Raw genomic sequence first — 7,524 nt, 5'->3', positions numbered from 1 at the left:
ACCCGTTTTTCCTTTCTCGCTTTTAGACCCATAATCAGCTTGAGTGAGCAACTTGCTTCTTATGGGTCTCAAAGCTGGGTGGGGGCTGTGTACAACTATTTTCTTGGTATCATTCTATCGCTTTTGTCTCTTCTTGAGAGCGATGTCCTTCATTTCCCTTAAACAAGGATATACCACATCTCTGGCCCGACGCATCTTCTCTAACCATGGTAACACATGATCATCTTGAGACTCCTTGTTGAAGGGGATCTGTAATTCACTATAACGGCCCCAGAAATAGTGAGCGGGTGTTGTACCAGTGACTGAATCAGGGGATTCGTTCATCTGTGTCTGTACCCAGTTGATTGAATACGGCCACATGTCAGCATCAACAAGTAGTGCTGCTCGCATGAACTCCTTCATCTTTCTGTGTCGTACCTCGTTCGCACCTCGTGTCTGAGGCTTGTAAGGTACACCCATTTTATGGCATGATCCCGCAACGAGTAACAGTGTCGTCATGACATCTCCTGTAAACTCACTACCGTTGTCGGAACATACAATAGCTGGTCAGCCAAAATTTGCGAAGCACTTATATATGCATTCAGCCACAGTTTTTGTCGATTTATCTTTCAGCGGATATAATACATTATATCTTGATGCGACATCAATCACGTGACAGACATATTTATCCTTCGTGTGTTCGCGTAATAGCCGGGCCTCCACAATAGACCCTATGTTATAAACGTACTCTTAAGCAGTACGTAAATTATAAACGTACTCTTAATAGTACGAGGAACTTAAGTTTCCTAAATAGGGTTTAAAGGTTTTAATAATTAATACATTTTCCATTTTACATATCAGATATTTGGACGAGGCCATTAAAAGGCCCCAATAAAATACCAAACATAAGAGTTGGTCTAGTTCTATTAATAGAACTATATTTACTTACCAACTTTATTTATATCTGAATACTTCGGTAGCGAGATGGCTCAACCGAATATAGGTTTCTAGGGACTATTAGCGTTACCTAGTTGATCCTCCGATCAGCCAACCAGATATGCCAGTCTGATGAAGGCTAAGTAGGTAATTCTTGATAAGTGGCAAGTTATTGGTTAAGACAATAACTAAGGACATCAAGAGTATTTTATTTTTATTTTTCTTCTTCTAAAGATAGGATTTTATGAGTCTCTTAGATTCGCCCCAATGAAACATATCATAGTTTCTAATAGAGCGACAACGAAACACTAAATAAAATCGCTTCGGCGGAAACAGTACTGAGAGGACTATATATAGGCAATGCCTCAGCGTCACAATCCCTCAGAGTATTGCTGTTTTCACGAGGCATACCTAACTTTACTAAAAGTCTCATTTCGTTTATTTACTTTGATATTTTCACGATACTTAGAATTTACCTATGCGTTTATTTACTCTAAGGCGTTAATACCGCTTTAATAGACCGAATCTTACAATCTAACATCCACATAATGTCTGACCGTTCGGCTATAAAGTTGTCAGCCCTAATCGTCTCTTTGTTGAGATGATATGCACCACGGATAGACATGTACTCAACGGCTATATTTTCACATTCATTCTCCCACTCATGTTTGATACTGGACCAGGGGTGTACGGCTGCTTTGCTTATTTTGAATGTACTTTACTGGCTGTAAATGGGGACTTAAATGCATTTTGTTTCGGCTTATCAGTCGTACCTACACCTTTGTTGATTATATCACAATTCATAGATTCTCGGATTATTACATATTCAAATCGCTTGGCGTGGATACTTGCAAGATCGGGCGCAATTCAACTATCATGTTCCGAAATCTCAAATTATTTCTTCTCGACTGGAAACTCTCTTGACTACCCTGCATCTGTACCTTATACGACATATCTCGCATTGCACAGACGATCATCCCTGTTCACAGACAGAAATATCTCCTCTAACTTTGTATCCTAATCAAAAATGCGTGCTGTTGTGGAAATAATAGCAAATTCAGGGTATGACTTCGTACGTATACTTAACCTTACAGTCAACAATGCAGTGTCAATCATCATAGCATTCACTGTTTGAAAATGATGGCAATCAAGTACTTTGAACATTTCAATACGCATATCCGATGTTGACAGTGTTGATGTATGCAACGGATCCAAACTTCAAAGCACAACAAAATGCATATACAGCCATCGGCTGCGGCAGAATATGGCACACTATTAAGTGCAGTGAGAGAGTCGCACTTGCAGCCATTGACTCTCAGACACTTGTGTTGGCGCTTAAATGATTATAATTTAGGAATAATATTACTAATTCCAAAAAGATAAGTTACAATGTATGTATGTTACAATGTATGTACATAATGGTATGGCTCTCATAGCCGTTGTAGAGGTTCGGGACAGATCGATGGAAAGAAGTGGTCAGTAAATTCCCATTTTAAGTGAGTCGGCGATGGAGGATATGCGCTGGGACAATTCGGGCCGGTGCTGACAAAAACCTGACACCATTGAGTGTACCATGTATTTGATTGCTGACATACTAAGTAGCGTACCTTGGAACCAATAAGCGCGATCTTGTTTTGGACCGAAATTTGAAAGTATTACTTCAACAGCGTGATTAGCCGAGGTAAGGGAAACATCTGTTGATATGTTAGAGACGAGTGAGGGTACGGTGGTTCCTCTACATACTGGAGAAAAGGTCCAAGGTGTTCGTTGTGGAGTGTTCAGATACCGTGGAAGTCGTGGCACTCCTGTAATTGCTGAAGGAGGTCAGGGCCAATGGGCGGCAGTTTCGGGCCTACCAAGATGCGATCAGTTGTTGGATGCAGGTAAAGTGGCTGATAACGTATTCAAAGTATCGAGACCCAATCTGGCCTGAAACCCTATGGGTACAAATAGGGGCCAGGACAAAATTGTATGTCAAAAGTCGCTCCTCCCCCTTCTCCCTCCCCTGGTTTTCGTTGCCTAAACCAAAGACATTCGAACCGCCTAATTACGACAATATATCTCGTTTTTATATTTTCTACGAATCACACCTCCACTCGCGAGAAATTGTCCGTGTTGTTTGAGGCGGGATATAGCGTACATGAAAGTACTGACCTACATGAAAGTACTATCCTATAAAAATAGAAAAAAATGTATCTTAGTGGACAAGTGTAGCATAGACAACATGTAAAAAATAGACAAGTCTCGAGGGTCGACTCTATCTGATCTTTATGATTTTAGAAGGCTAGGGGTTTTTTTTACAAAACCTATATGTTTTGGTTTTTACAAAAAAACCTATCTTTTTGTTGTTGTTTAAAAAAACAAAAAACAAAACCCCGAATGTTTTGTTTATTTTTGTTTTATTTTATTTATATTGGAAAAGGACTAAACCATAGCGCCTCCTAAAAAGTACAATTTAGGAGGCTATGACTAAACCCAATGAATGAAGTACGTATTTATATTTTTAATAGAAACAAATACAAACTTCGGTATTTTATACAAAAATATTTCAGAAGCGTATTTAAAAATTCCAAAGAATAAAATAATAGACTCACTCTCGGGTAGAATTTTTTTCTGCTCAATAGTACAACTCCTGTTGCATTACAAAAAGCAATAGATGGACACACGATTGTTATCATTGCGAATTACCGATAGGTCGCGTATGGTGTGTGTCACAGAACTTGAGATTGCTCCAATTGGCAGTTTCATGCTACTGCTATTTACTGTGCAACATATATAACTAAAAAACACATCAAGTTCGATATAAATACAATTTTTTAAAATGAAAATTTACCAGCAAATTTACATATTCTTCCGAACAGAATATTGGGTTAACATGTGTTTAAAGTTTCTTTATTAGGTAACATGAAAATTGAATATTATACGGCTTTTTTAATTTATGTATCGCAAATTCATCACCCCTTTTTTATATCATTGCCATCATTTTGACCGCACTCTGTTGGCCTGTTGGGGATTGGAGATCGGAGGGTGCAGAGTAGGACAGTGGACGCTGGAGAGTAGAGAGTGGAGAGTAGAGAGTGGAGACTGTAGACTGGAGACTGGAGACTGGAGACTTGAGACTGGAGAGTGGAGACAGGAGAGTGCATCAGTGCAAGCTAGTTGAGAATAAAAATTAGGGCCGAGGCCCGAGGGGCAAGGGCCCTGGGCCCTAGACCCTGGACCCTGGGCAGGGGCTTTTGAGCCCACAGGAAGGGCCATATAGCCTCTTTAGAGTCTTTACTCTCTCTCTCCATAAAGAGTCAAACACTAAATTCGAAAGACTCGAAAGGTCTGACGAGAGGCAGAGCCGCACTGCCGCAGAGGTCTGAGAGTCTTTTAGATCTGAGGCTAAAGGAGTGAACAAAAACAATTTATTAAATTTATTATAATTTGAAATAAAAAAACAAAAACAAAAACAAGAACAAAAGTAGCCCGTAGGCATATGTCCTTCACTGCTTCACACGCAAAAAGTTTACTCTAGTAGTGACAAGTCTTGAAGTTAGTGAGTTGTGGTCCGCGTGGAGTGGGCCTAGGCCCTAAAAAGCATTCTAAATGAAACATAATAAGCTAAACAACAGTCTTCCTGAGTCCTCACTCCCGAGTCCCGAGTCCCTAGTGACTGAATCCCAAGTCCCGAGTCCCGACATACGCCAGTATGTATTTATTTTTATAAAAATAACCTGTGTGTAATTGTGCACTATTACTCAGTTGACTGGGTGCAAAACAGTGAGTGGGTATTTTCCCCGCCTCTATTTATCTCTAATAGCCATTTACTACCATTTAGATATTTTTAAAAGCTACTACTGAGAGAGAGAGAGAAAGAGAGTCCGCGTCTCCGCGAGTTTTTGATTTTTGGTTGGGGTTTAAAAAAAAAACGAAGTAAAAAAAAACAACTAAATCCGGGTGATATTTAGAAATCACGACCCATCGAGGCCACGACTGGCCACGAGTCTCTCCAATTCTCGACTTTTGACTTTCGCCTCACGACTCACGAGTGTCAGACTGTCGGTTACAACTTTTGTTTTCATTTAAAAAAAATACGTTAACGAGATGACGTCTCTCACAATCTCATTTTTTCTTGGAGGCTTTCGAGTATGTTTTTTAAACTTTCCAAATACTTTATCCAATAGTTTGTAAACAATTGACGCATGCTATTATATTTTAATAGTCTATAGGAGTATAGGTCATCTGTTGCTCCGAACTTCTTGATGAGAGGAAACAAAAGGCGATGGATTGGTGAAAAATAAAACTTCAGAAATACAGCAGAAATATCGAATACGAAATGGATAAAAAACAAGACCCTCGGCCTCTAGTCCTCTACTACCCTACAGTGTAGGGACTAGGGAGAGAGCAACGATTTTTATATATAGAAATATTTAGAGCTAAAGTACAGTATAGGAGATCGGTCACCGAACTATTATGTCCGAACAAAAGTAATGACTACATATTTTTATTAAAAAAATGATAATGACCGGAGACCCGGAGAGTCGGAGAACGGTAAGTCGGTAACTCGGTGTCGGTAAATACCGAGTTAACGGCAAACCCCCTTTATTAAAAAAACAGGATAGAAAAAGTCTGTGTTTCCGAATCCGTGGGGAATTGGCCAAATTTTTGCCTTGGAATATATAAAAATCCAACTTTTTTTATACAAAACGTCAAACGCATATTTTATTTTAAAAAAAACTATTAAAAAACAAAAACAAACGTTGATAAAAAGCAGTGCAGTGCAAGACTGCAAGCCCAAGATCTCTTTTCTTTTTGTAAAATAAATAATAGGTAAACCAAAAACAAATATAGCGCATGGTTTTCGGGGTTTATGTATATATATTAGCCTTTTTAAAAAAACAAAGCGTGGCACTGTGGGTCCGTGTTGGACTGTGGCAGTAGCGTGCGAACATAGTAACTTTGTACTGTATACATCTTTATTTCAACCTATACTGTTGATCTGTAGAATATTGTAGATTAAATTTTTACTATTTTAGATATCAAAGGCAACGACCAATTATTATTATATACTTCACTACTCTTTAAAAGGAGTACAAATTTGTTCTACTTGATTATTACTTGGAGCCAGCTAGTTTGCTTTACTATTATTTTTTCAAATATATATATGTATATATATATATATATATATTTACCGAAAATGTAGAAAAAGAGTCCCAGACTCGGTCACCATAAGGGAGGGATTTTAAATTTATTATTTGGTACAACTTGTGTACTCTTATTAGTTGGGGCTAATGATTTATTAACGATCTATTTAGCAATGGAATTACAAGCTTTATCTTTTTATAGTTTAGCTGCTATGAAAAGAGAAGAAGAAGGATTAAAATATATTGTATTAGGTGCATTATCTTCAGGTATTTTTTTATTTGGTGCTTCTTTGATTTATGGAAGTACAGGATTAACAAACATCGATTCACTAAAAGAAATAACTCTTTTTAGTTGAGGCGGAGGAGAAAATCTAAATAGTTGGCCCCCTCGGGACCCTGCGGGGTCATTAGCTGTAGGAAGTATTTTAATTTTTAAAGCTAGTTTTTAAAGTAGGAGGAGCACCTTTTCATATGTATATTTTGAAATATAGAAAACAAAAAAACAAAGCAAAACAATACATATAACAGGTAAATATATAAATATTGTATTTACAATTTTACATACTCACATTACTTGAATGGCCCTCTACTACTCTAAATAGTGTAGTAGAGACTCCTCTACTAGAGTAGAAACGTCTACTAGAGAGTAGAGAGAGAGAGAAAGAGAGAGAGAGAAAGAGAGAGAGAGAGTAGTAGAGACTCGAAGTCTCTACTCTCTACATACTCACAGATAGAGAGATTTAAAAAAATAGGGGACAGGTAACTGCTCGCTCTAGAGTCTAGAGAGTCAATAGTCAATATTCAATACTGACATACGAGTTTAATGTAAATAATTTGATATTATATATTTTTGTAAAACAATTGAGAAATCTTGATGCCACCACTGCAAGAGCGACCTAAACCGCCACCTACAAGTCGAGCAGCCTACATTGGCAAACATTGTAAGAGCCACCTATAGTAACTACCTACGCTACACCATAGTATAGTGTACGTATATGCACAAAAAAATTATAAAAATATAAAATTCTTAGTATGATTTATGCCTAATAATACGTATATGTGTATACTGCGATGTCTTGTCTTCACCGAAATTTAATCTTGTATGTATTTTTTGTCCTCGCTCTCTTCAATTTGCAATCACCACGATTATAGAGTCCTTCTGGCGAAGAAGACTCTTGACTACTTCCCGCGTTACCTGATACCATACGCCAGAGTTAAATGCTTGGTATGGGTTGTAGAGTTATAGATCAGCTCAACTGCATAAAATCATTCCGGGTTATTACTTATTCCCGGTTTAGAAAATTGAAAAATGTTGTCTCATTCTGAATCGGCCTCCAAAATTGAACTCGTAATTTTCTAACACACACACACACACACACACACACCCATACCCACACCCACATATATATATACATAAACATATGTATGTATGTATGTATGCTAATTTTAAATATATATATTTATATATATATATAATAAT

This window comes from Sphaeroforma arctica (assembly GCF_001186125.1).
Source record: "Sphaeroforma arctica JP610 unplaced genomic scaffold supercont1.450, whole genome shotgun sequence".
NCBI lineage: Eukaryota > Ichthyosporea > Ichthyophonida > Sphaeroforma > Sphaeroforma arctica.
Note: the sequence above shows the minus strand (reverse complement) of the source record.